Raw genomic sequence first — 12,268 nt, 5'->3', positions numbered from 1 at the left:
AAACTAATCAGGCCCATCACTGCTGAAACATCAGCTTCTCTTGTTTATATACAGAGTATATAATTAATTTATTTAAATGTCAACAACAGACTTGATCAAGGTTCTCTACACTTCATCCTACATCCCTGTGCAGGATGGGAAAAGAAGTTATTCCTGCCAACCATCTCAGCTGCTTCAACACAGCATAATTTGGATGTGGCCTTGGATGCATCCTTTAAAATCTTTGAGGCCAGAGTGTCACAGACTATTCTCTATGCTGGTGGCTTAGCACTTTTATGCCAGAAGTGCTTGTTCATTTACAGCTTCCTTTTTTTTTCTTTATTTTCTTTCCCCCATGGGGACATAAAAAGCATCCTCTGAAGGCCAGAATTAACGCCAGAGGTGTATGCATGTGGCTGGGAGAGAAAGACAATAATTGCATACACCTCTACAGTGAAAAAGCGTTTTTCTTCCAAGAGCGAATGTACTCAGCTCAGTGGGTAACTCTCATTTGCTTAGCTTTACTGCCCACTGGGACTGAGAATAGCATCCCCTTCTATTCTGCCACAGCTTACTTTCCTTGCTTCCTAGATGATCTGTGGTATCATGAAAGCCCAATTGTTCTTTTCTTCAAAGGAATTTTTTTGACACAAACTATATGTTAAATTAGATAAAAGGTGTGGATGAGGAATAAAAAAAAGTCCCTAAAAGCATCAGATCCTAAAAAATGTAGTAAATGGAGTGTATTAACTTCTGCATAATGAGATGTGCTTGACACAATGAGTTAATGCATTAGCCTTTCACCCTAGAAACCTGTGTTTAAAACCAGAATCGCATAGAAATTAATTTTATAGCTTCATACAATTCTCTTTTGAACATTAATCCGCCTTATACAAGTCACAGCACAGTCTGATGTGCCTACATGCTAAGGAGCAGATGACTGAAACAGTCTGGAATGCAGCCAGGTGCTCTTTTCTGAGCACCTACAGGGCAGTCTGGTCCCGTTAGTCCATCATTTTCCTGTGAGTAAAGTTGTTGCGCCTGTAGGTTTTTTCTTTGTTCAGCTGACGTCTGTGCTGCCAGTATATACTAGTCGAATATTTGCCCCTATGGTTTTGCAGTATAGACGTAATAGTCTGTTACATAGATTTCATTTAATTATTACTCAGAAAAAAGTCATCTTAGCTATTTTGAGATTACATGCCCTGGAAGTGAGAGGGATAGAGAGACACCTGCTTCATTTGCCAAAAATAAGCAAGCTGTGAAAAGAGGAGCCTTATTAGGATTGCTGATTTTCATCACTGTGCTCCATTACACTGTATCAAAATCAAATTGCATTAGGCTAGCAGAGCATCAGCTGACTTGCAGGGCATCAGCTGACTTGCATTAAATCAGGGCTTTCCAAAGCATGCTCCTGTTTTATTATGTGCATTGCAGGCAGTACTTAAATATTAATGGAGTACAAATTCCATTTAGAAGCATTTTATAAACAAACCCTTGAGGCATTCTTATTCAGGCTTTTGACAGCAGAATAAGCCTAAAGCTTTGGGTGAGGAGAGGAGAAAGCTACCCAAAGTGCTCAATTTCTCAACTATGCTGAACAAGTAAGAATCATCAAGAATTCAGTGCAAAATCCTTAGTGCTCAGGTCCTTAGAACACACACAGCTTTGGAGAGTTAAAGGCAAGCAGCTAATTTAGTATCAAACCTTCAGCCAGAGGTATGATTTTGTCAATTCACAAACATATATTTTGATTTGCATGGTAGCAGTGCACATTTCCAGGTTTGTAAGCTAAGGATGAACAGTTCTTTTCATTTATAACCTCTCTGAAAAGATGTCTGCATATTTGTGCAATTGCACAAGTTGTAAGAGCGCTTTTTCTCCTAGTCCTGGCTTTGATATTTGCCAGCCTGAGTGTCAGAGCAGAGTAGATCTTGGATCTGTCGTAAACTGGAGCCATAGCACTATGAGCTTGTTTTTCTTTCACTGATGAATCTCTTCATTTTTGTTTTGCTCTTAGATGCACTGAAATGCACTGTGTCCCCCCAGATAAGGCTGCACTGAATGCCTTCCCTGTAGTCCAGCCTCCCACCATGCCTGAAATGCGTGTGCACTTGTAGATTTGATGCAGTCTTTGTTCTAAAATCACTAGTCTTTCAGGGATATGATTAAAAAAGAAAAGCCCTGGGAAAAGAAGCTAAAACATTATCAGTTTAACTAAGTTTGCCTAAAATGAAGCATCCCATTGACTTTTGGGCAGTGGAAGTGTTTGGTGGCCACATTTAGGCTTCAGTACATGCGCATTAGTCTCACAGGCTGAGCAAGTTCAAGGACTATCAAGCAATTATGTAGACAATGTCTTTCGCTGTCACCTTGAGACAAGTGTGTTTTGTGAAGTGCTTAACCTAAGAAGAGGGATGAAATACTTAAACATGGAGCTCTAAGTCTGACCTGGAGAGAGTGAGAGTTCACATACAACTCAAAAAGTGCACCCTTCTGATGCCTAACTTTTTTCTCCTCAATGTACTGCAGTCACCTTCGCAGTTTTAGTAGTACCTATGGTATTTTTCTGTGTCTCACCTTCAGCTTTAAGTCATCCCTCCCATATAAAATCTACAAAGCTTTGTCTCATCTACCACTGGCTCAAGTCATCTCTATAAACTATTATCCATCTCTTGCAACAGAGTAATGCAAGGATAAATCTGTAGCCCACCAGTTAGCATGTTATAGCTGTTTCAGCAAGTTCATTATTCTCATCACAACTCTGTGTGGGAACCTGAGGAACAGTAGTGTGGCATGTCATGCAGGTATGACATGTTCCCTATATTGCCTTCCAAACCATTCCTTTTGTCTTGAACTTCTAAGAAGGGATGTTGGATCTGCTTTTTGAAGTAGTGATGTTGGTATGGTCAAAGAGCAATGGTTAGTTTGTGTCAGTCTAGCGCCAGACACTACTAGAAGGAAAAATCCAGTCTTTCTCTAACATCAGTTTATTCTGAAGCACCTGAACATCTGTAATAGAGAAACATTTTCCCATGAAACATTTTCCTATGAATGCTGGCATTTCACTACTTTACACTTCAATTATTCTTGACTAAGAAATGCAACAGGAGGATTCCAGAAGCTACCCAGTGGAATAAACAACAGCCTTTGTAAATGCAAAGACTATAAATAAGCAAGCTGAAAAGAGCTGGGTATCTGTCAATTTAAATGGCATTCAACATGTGAACTTTTAATTGAGATGAAGCATTGTGGCACAACATATTCCATTTATTACTTTCCATTAACTTTCATGTGACCTATTTCTCTACCTCTTGACAGGTTCATCTTTCTGAGAACTTCACAGACAAAATGATATTTTCCTTTTCTGTCCACTCAACTGTGATCTCAGTTTGAAGCATCACTTAGCATTCACCACTAAAAGAAATAATGCCAAAGGCATTAAATATTGCTTCATACTCCCCCTCATGTCAGTTAAGTTTCCTTCTGTTTCTTAACCCTTCTTTTCTTAAGGTCAGGAAAAAGTATTTGATGACCAATCTTCATGGATTCCTTTTTGTTCAGGTAAAATGAGAGATGTCCAGCAGTTGCTAATCTCATGAAAAAATAGGAAGCAAGAAACACTAGAAACTATTGTTAACCTTAGTCCTTAAAAAGAACATGAGCGTACATTAAAGAAGTGATTAGTAATTCTGAATCATAGTCACCAACTTTCAGATTCATGGGAATATTTTTATCTACACAGTTTATATCTTTGTTTACTTGATTCCTGCTCTAAAGGCAGCAAGAACGTAATCTCAGTGGGTTTGGCTGTAAATACAGATTTCTGATAACTCTTACTGTGTTCCTGCTGAATTTCGTCTTCCTGAAACAAGTGGGTATCATGGTTTAAGCCCAGCCAGTAACACAGAACCACGCAGCCATTCGCTCACACCCCTGCTTTCCTCCCCACTCCAGGCAGGATGGGGAGGAGAATCGAAAGAATGTAAACCCAACGAGTTGAGATAAGAACATTCCAGTAACTAAAGTATAATACGAAACTACTACTACTAATAATAATAATGATAAGGGAACTAACAAGGGGAGAGAATATAAAACTAAAAGGGGAAAGGGAAAAAAAAAAAAAACACAAGTGATGCACAATACAATTGCTCGCCACCCGCCGACCAATACCCAGCCTGGCCTGAGCAGTGATCAGTCTCTTCCAGGTAACTCCCCCCAGTTTATATACTGGGCATGACGTGCTGTGGTATGGAATACCCCTTTGGCTAGTTTGGGCCAGGTGTTCTGTCTCTGCTCCCTCCCACTCCAGACGGTGTTAGAAGAAGCATCTATATATCTGTGTGGAAAGGGAGAAAAGCAAGGTCTTTCTAATCCATGTACAGTTGTTAGTTAAATCACTTTGTTAGTTTTTATTTCTCTAGTAGTGCAAGCCACACAACTATAGCCATACTGTAACTGACAGTGATTTATTTATCAAAATCAAGATATGTTTTTGTATTTCCTATGGAAAAGACATCAATATTGTTTGCTCATTTACCGTCCAGTTTATGGTTCATTACTAGCCCTGGTGGTAGATCAAGAATAAGGTGGTAGATCGAGAATAAGGTGGTAGATCAAGAATCAATAATTCAGATTATTGAGTCCAACTAGAGCCCCAGATCCAGTATTGAAAATGTTTATGAACAGTGTCATTGTAAGAGCTGATTATGAAGGAGTGGAGACAAAATATTTTTAAGATGTTCATACTAGTTTATGTAAGTTATAGGGTAAGTTAGATTCACATGTGAAAGCACTTATTCTATGAAATAAGTATCTGTTAAGAAAAATTGACACTATTCTAAAAATATTGGAAAAAATATTCTGATTATGTGCAAAATGAAAATGGTCATTTATCTAGTAGGAATATTGTACCTATTTACTGCTGAGATTGGTTCCTGAACATACATTGTGAATTAACTTCAGTTAGCTGAATTCCTTTAACTGACTTCATTTGACTAGGTGGTTTTGCTTACCATGAGTAGGTGCTTAGCGTGGGAAGCTGAAGTCGCTGGAGCCTTTGGCTGCAAAGCAGCTAACTCCCACCTAGATAAAGCTGAACTTAATTTACAACCTGTCCTTAGTTACGTAAACGAAGGCCTTGAGACCAGTGCAAATTGGAGGATAAAGGAATTGCATCTGTTAGCAAGGAGCAATAAAGCAGAGCGATAAGAAGAAATTTACAGCCTGCCTGGAGACAACTAAAGAAGCCAATGACGGATGAGGAGACCACAGATCAAAATTCACCACCGGACCAAGAGGCTCATGCAAGGCACATGAACGGCGTGTGATGGTTGGGTGCCTAGAATGTAAGGGTGTAAGAACTCAGGAATTTCTTTGTTCTGGGTCCCTCCCCAGAGGCACCCGGCTTGTGCTGCTCCTATTCCAGTGCCACGCAATTTTCTAAGAATCAGATGTCTGAGACTGTGCTGTGGGAAACCTAGGACAAAGAATTTTCTTCAACACATATAAATGCAGATTTGGCTAAGCGGAAAAATTATTTCTAGTGTATGACTGATTAGGAAAGTTATCTGATTATGCTGAACTTATTTAACTAATTTTATAGCTTGCTAAAAACATTGGTTTCATTTAATTCAGTAAAACTTATTTAAATCTGCTCCAGTGTCACATCCAGAAAATAGCACACATACTTTAAGCAGCATCCCCTCCACACGAACTTAAGGTTACTGTAAATTGTTATCCAGATGCTCATTAAGAGACAAGCTGGCTATTTACCTTTGGTCATATAGTTCCCAAGAGCTAACATGAGGATTACAACTGCTGTGTCAAATACTGGAGAGTGAATTTCAAGCCTCCAACATACTCTGCATGAAAGATTATCTGCATCCTCTGTAACCTTTTAATCTGCAGTCCAGGAAGTCATCAATTTAAATTCCCATATTGAAATAAACCAAAAAATATTGACATTGACTTGCTGTCTGATTTCTTTTTACTTAGCTTTTGTTTCCTGAAAATCCTCTCATCCCCTCTTCTCTCCCCAGTCTCACAGTATAGCAGCTCTTGAGATCAAAAAGTCATACACAGTTTCCTTACTCCAACATCTTTGCTTGGTTTTACTGCAGGATAACTTATTTCATTCTGAGCTGTAGATGGAAAAGTGCTGAATGTTGCCATTTTGACTGAGAAGAGGGTTAGACCCTACAGGTTAGTTTTGTGCCATCACAGTAGAATCTGTGGTGTAGATATGATCTTGCCATAGGTACAAACGCAGGACCTTGATTTCTCATAGGTGGTTAGAAGTGCTGTGGGAACACCCTCATTGCATGCCCAAAGGATGTTTTTTCAAAAAGTACATGTTTCTTGCCCCTGAGCTGATGTTGCTGTGTGGCCAGGAGCAAATGGGAGCATGATTTGCTGTATGATCAAGGCTGAGAGATTGGTATTAGGAATTAGGAAGCAGGTAGTCCATGAAAATACCAAAATATGTTTCAGGAAAGAATGGATTTAAGTTTCATGATTTCTCATGGATATTTTTTCTCCTTTGAGGCATGTAACCCCTTCCCTGAGAAGGGAAGATCCACAACATCCTATTCTGTCATACTTAGGTCTAAATGTTATTTGGAAAATGAAAGAGGAAGCATGGACTGTAATATGTGCTTCAGGGCTGCTTGCTTGTCAGATGCTAGAATGCATGAGGGAGATAATTGGGATGGCGGCTAATTGAGAAGGTGGTGGAAACACTGCTGAAGGTGACCGCCTTATACCAGCAATTATTTTTAGGACAGTTTGCTGTCCTAACTTTACTAAATGCCACTAATCTCAGACATAAAAGCAGTGGCTAGTACTTTATCAAGGTTGTTGCTTAATCCTTTATACATGGCAAAAAGATCACAGCCTTTTCTTCTAACGGAAACATTTGAGCAGGATTTTATGCATTTTTTGTTATGGAGTTTGTTATTTAATAACTTATTAACTGCAAGGCGATCACAACTGAAATGGAATTGCAGAGACATGGTGAATAAGCAACCCCAAATGTTAGTTGATAGTGATATACGTATTGCATCATATCATGCATGGATAGGTGTTACGCATAAACTGTTTCTTTGTGTTTGGCTCATGTTCTATGTAGCTTAGGGTATAATTTCTCAGATAACCTAAGTTCCTAATTAAATATATTCATTATTTCAATTTATTTTTCTATACTTCAATAAACATCTGCCTGAATTGTGAAGTAAAGTATGAGAGAAGTTAAAGTTTACTGCTAATTTATTTTTAAGACAAGAGAACTACCCAGCATAGTCTGAAAGTAAACCCTTATAGTAGAGTAATAACACTCTGAATAACTATTGAGTTCCCATTCGCTACCATTAATGTATTTGTAATTAAAGAACAAAATTTAATCTCCCACCTTCTCCAATTGACTTACAGGTTTGTACACTCCTGTCTTGAAAGCACCTTTGAAAATCAGGTCTTCTTCAGAAGGGTCCTACAAATCCTCTTATTTTGTCGCTACCCCTCACACATTTCCCACTTCAGTTACCATGTATAGCTATCACACCATGTCAACAATGCTCTCTTTCTCACCAGGTGTGAAGAGCATTACTATTCATGTTCTTTATTTCCTTAATTACATCTTGCACTTCTAGTTACTCTGCCTCAGGTACATTAAGTATTAATCACTTCACAGTCACTTATGCTAACCTGAACTTGGCTATCCACTTACCTTCCTATCATCAACAAACCAAAATGCGCTGATTACATATTTGAAAGCAGACTGGCATGCTGGTTTTTCACGGTGACAGTTTTTTTCAAATGTATACAAACCAGTCTCAATCTTCTGTTCGTTTCTTCTCCTCAGACATCTTTCACTGTATTAGTTTGTCCAGTAGGCATGCAATCAACAATATTCTTTATAAAATTACTTGCAATATCTCTGGAATGGCTTTTATTAGCCTCATTTTATTTTGTTAAACTTGTTTCACAATTTCTTCTCTGGGAAATAACAGTCATTCCCTCTGTTATTCACTGAAATATTGCTAAGAAGCCTTCAGTTTGTACTCTTGTTCTGTAACACATGGGTTCTAAGTGGGTTAAGTTTAGGAAACAGCAGAAAGAGGCTTTTTCCTGAGCTGCTTAAGGTGTGCAATTTGCTGACAGCATTAGAAGTAGGAAGAGGTGACGGGATGACTCATTTCATTATACTGGGTACTGAACTGATGCAACACTTGGGAGATGAGATCTACCTATTAAAGTGAATTGGCTAGAATCTGCTTTTGGGGTAGGAGTGCTGATTTCTTATCTTTACTGCCCCCAGGAGGTTTGAAATTGCTCATAACAGACAGTAAGTTTACCTGCCAGTTCTCAGACCAGCATGCACTTGTTATTATGTTAACACTAGCAGAGAGTGCTCTAGGCATTGCTATGGACTATCATTCCTCTTGCCTTTTATTTGCTGCTCAACTTTTTAACAGGCTGTATTATATCAGCTTTCTGAAAAGCTTCTATATTTAACGGTATGCTGCGATAATACTACTAGGTCAAGAAGATAGCACTGCAGTTCAAGAAAAAAAATGAACACTTTAGATGTATGTTAGGGGATAGCAATGAGAATGAGCAGAAGTCTACAACACATGACCTTCAAAGAAAGACTGAGTGACTTGAGATTACTGAGAGTAAAATACAGAAGGCTGAACAGAGTGGAATTAATAGTTTTCAAGCACATGAAAGGCTGCTTCAGAAAGAAGAATGATCTCTTCTCTCTGTCCATGGTGAATAGGTAAAGAAATACTGAGCTCAAGCTGCAGCAGGAAGATTTGCTCTAAGTCCTAATGTGACATTGGCGTACACAAGAAGTTAATTATCACCTGCTCTGTACTGGCACAGCCATTCTAGCCAGGTTCTTTGGGGTTTTCAGACTGGTTCTCTAAATATAGCAGTTATTTTTTGTTATTTCAACTTCAACAGCTCTTTGGCCTTTTAATTAAATTCTGGCCCTGTTTTATTAGGTGTCCTATAAGCAGAAAAACAGTCCCTGCCCTGAAGTGGCAACTCAGAGAGTATTAAAAACCATTATCATTGATTTTTTTGCTCTGTGGTAGCACTTAAAAATGCCAGGCATGGCTTCAACTCCTCTGTGTAAAACAGACTGTACATACGTCACCATTGCAACTATCGAAGAGTATTACAGCTAAAAGGCCTTCTGCTCTATAGCGGTATAGAACAAGGTCTTTTCAGGTTCTCAAGCAACCATTGCTCATGATGTGGAACAATATTTCCACATAATAGTTGTAATAATTGTGATCTGATTTTAGGCTTTGTCTTCCATAAAGCTTTTAATTAATTAATTTGTAATTTATTTTTCCTTTGGAAAGCTCTGTGGAAAAAAGATTGGTTACAACATATCCATGCAGCAAGAATAAGTCTCCGTTCTGTTGCCACACAGAATGGAAAAGATGCAAATTTTAAAACTACACAAAGGCACTCATCATTTAAGTAGCTTCTTAAGATGCTTCTTACCATTTCTTGACATCTGTTTGGTTATATTTCAGTTAAGTGCTGAAGACCCACAGTGAAAATTGTTCATCTTTGTTTAAAGGAAGACAATTTAATCAGGATAAGTCTTTTATTTTTGTAAATAAGGGATTTTACTATATAAATGATTGAATGAGACTATCTTGTGCTCTGGCTAAGAAACTGAGTGAAGAGAAGTAATAATTGAGATATTGAAAAAAATTGTTATCATCATACTTTGCACTTGCGCAGCATCTCTCATTTAAGTCTTGAAGTGCTGAAGAAAATATTCAAGAAGTCCTGCAAGATAGATGAGTATTATGAATCTCCCATAATATGGAGACACCAAATGTACTCTCAGCCTTGAAGAGAACTTGTAAAGACACACAGAAGTTCTTACTCATGTTCTGATCAGTGAGGAACACAAGATCCAGTAAGAACATTTTCGCTTATATTCTTGAACTCCCATTATTCTGATTTTTCTTTCAGAAAGATGGTTGCTGCTCTACTAATACATGAAACTCTATGTTAAACATATAACAATCTTGGTATGCAACTTGATGAAGAGGATTTGTGAGGGACCAAATTATAGAAGTGATATGCAGTGGCTGCACTTCAGGAATGGTTCATCTTTCAGAGAAGTAATTGGCTCTGCTGTAATTTCCTATCTAAGTGTAGGGAAATAGATGAAATTTTTCCCAAGGGCAAAGAGATTTGTTAGGTAACATTATAAAACTGTATTTACCACGAGGAGAAGAGCTACTTCCATGAAGTTTGATATTAGAAAAGACAAAAAAAGACTTTGGACTATGGAATAAAATTTCTTCCCCTCTGCAGGTTATTATTATCTAATACATTCCCAAATGACTCATGCTCCAGAATAATCAGTGTCTTGAGAGTAAGTTTTAAGACTCCTTTTGCAAGATACGGATGCATTTAAATTCTGCAGACCTTGAAATAGATGGGTTATAGTTACAATACATATGCTATATGTGAAAGATTGACTGAGGAAATAACAGGCTTCCTGCTTCATTTATTCTGAGACGGCAACTCATTTCAGCTGTAAATCTGTTCTTGTATGACTGATGTTTAAATTGACTAGTGCTAAAACAGAAATACATGTCATCTACTCCTGATATTAAACACAGTTTGATTTTAGAATGAGGAGAATGCTTGATTTTTTAGATTGTTAACTGTAACAAGCAAGTGCTAAATGAGCAAAAGAATGAAAAAATCTGTGTTTCTAGATTTCAATTCTGTGGTTGTTTGCAGTTTCTAAGAAAATGCTGACTCGACTCTGAAGATTTTTATTTCATCCTAGCATTTAATGGCTTCAAACTTAAACAGGGGAAGTTTAGATTAGATATAAGGAAGAAGTTCTTTACAGTGAGGGTGGTGAAGCACTGGAATGGGTTGCCCAGGGAGGTTGTGGATGCTCCATCCCTGGCGGTGTTCAAGGCCAGGTAGGACAGAGCCTTGGACCACATGGTTTAGTGCAAGGTGTCCCTGCCCATGGCAGGGGGGTTGGAACTAGATGATCTTAAGGTCCTTTCCAACCCTTACTGTTCTATGATTCTATGATTTATAAGGTGTCTGTATCGATACAGAGGATTTTGTCACAGGCCTGCACAACAGGATAGAAAATTTATTTATTCCATTTACAGATAACACAGCATTAAGTGGGACCACAGAGAAATCAGAGAGAAGATGAGAATTTGGGAAGATCATGACAAAACACAGAGTGATTTGAAAAAGTGGAATACAGCAGAATAAGGACAAGTAAGAATGAGTGCACATACGTATCAGCTACATAAAGGCTGCTGCAGAGTGGAAGAATATAATCTGCTCTTCATTTCTTCTGTAAATGTAACTTGTAAGCTTGAATTAAAGTCAGATAGACATAAACTGGGCACTAAAGTTTATGAAGAACTGTAAATAAACTGCCTAGTGTTGTTATGGAATTGCTGAATTTGGAATTTTTTTAAGAATTGGTTAGACAACATCCATCATGAATGTTGTACACAGAATGGATCCTTCTCACATTCTGGGAGATGGAATAGCACCTCTATTGAGGCTGGTTTCGGTTCTTGTCTATGATTCAGGATGGCATTGTACCTGAATGGTCCTACGGGCACTTGGTTACAGTGATAGATGTATATTACATCCAACATTTTCAGATGTACTTATTTAATCTCAGGCATGTATGTAACAACATTCTCAATCACCCACGTGCATGATTTAATTCTCTGCAGTTCTGAACGTGCACAGCTCATTCTAAGTTTTGCACATTCTGTAGGTATAGAAGAACATAAATACCAACTTCATACTTGAATTTCCTGCCTGACTGCACCAGGTGCTCCAGTGCAGATTCATGAGACCCTAAATTAGGCAGTGATAGGATAATTTGCAATATATCTCCTTCTAATACCTAGTAGCAAAGATTGGCTTAAGCTCTCAAGCATGCAGTTTAGTGTTTCTTCCAGCTTGTGTATTAATAGCAATCATTTAAATTCCAGATGTTATTGTTATTCTTTTAAATGTTCAGTCACGTTTTTGAACTGTAGCCACGGTCTCCACCATTCAGTTGCATGTGGTGTGAAAAAATAATTCTGTAGTATTCTTTTAGAAGTGTCCAGAAGAAATGGTGGACATTTTTGCTGCTGCTGTTAATGTTGATATGTCTTAACAAAACATGCCAGCTGCCATGAAAGACTCTCAGGTGCAGACTGAATTTTCTGGAAACAAAGCAGCCCCACCCCAGAACAGAGAGTAAGCCAGA

Source organism: Strigops habroptila, chromosome 1, assembly GCF_004027225.2.
Source record: "Strigops habroptila isolate Jane chromosome 1, bStrHab1.2.pri, whole genome shotgun sequence".
Taxonomy (NCBI): domain Eukaryota; kingdom Metazoa; phylum Chordata; class Aves; order Psittaciformes; family Psittacidae; genus Strigops; species Strigops habroptila.
Note: the sequence above shows the minus strand (reverse complement) of the source record.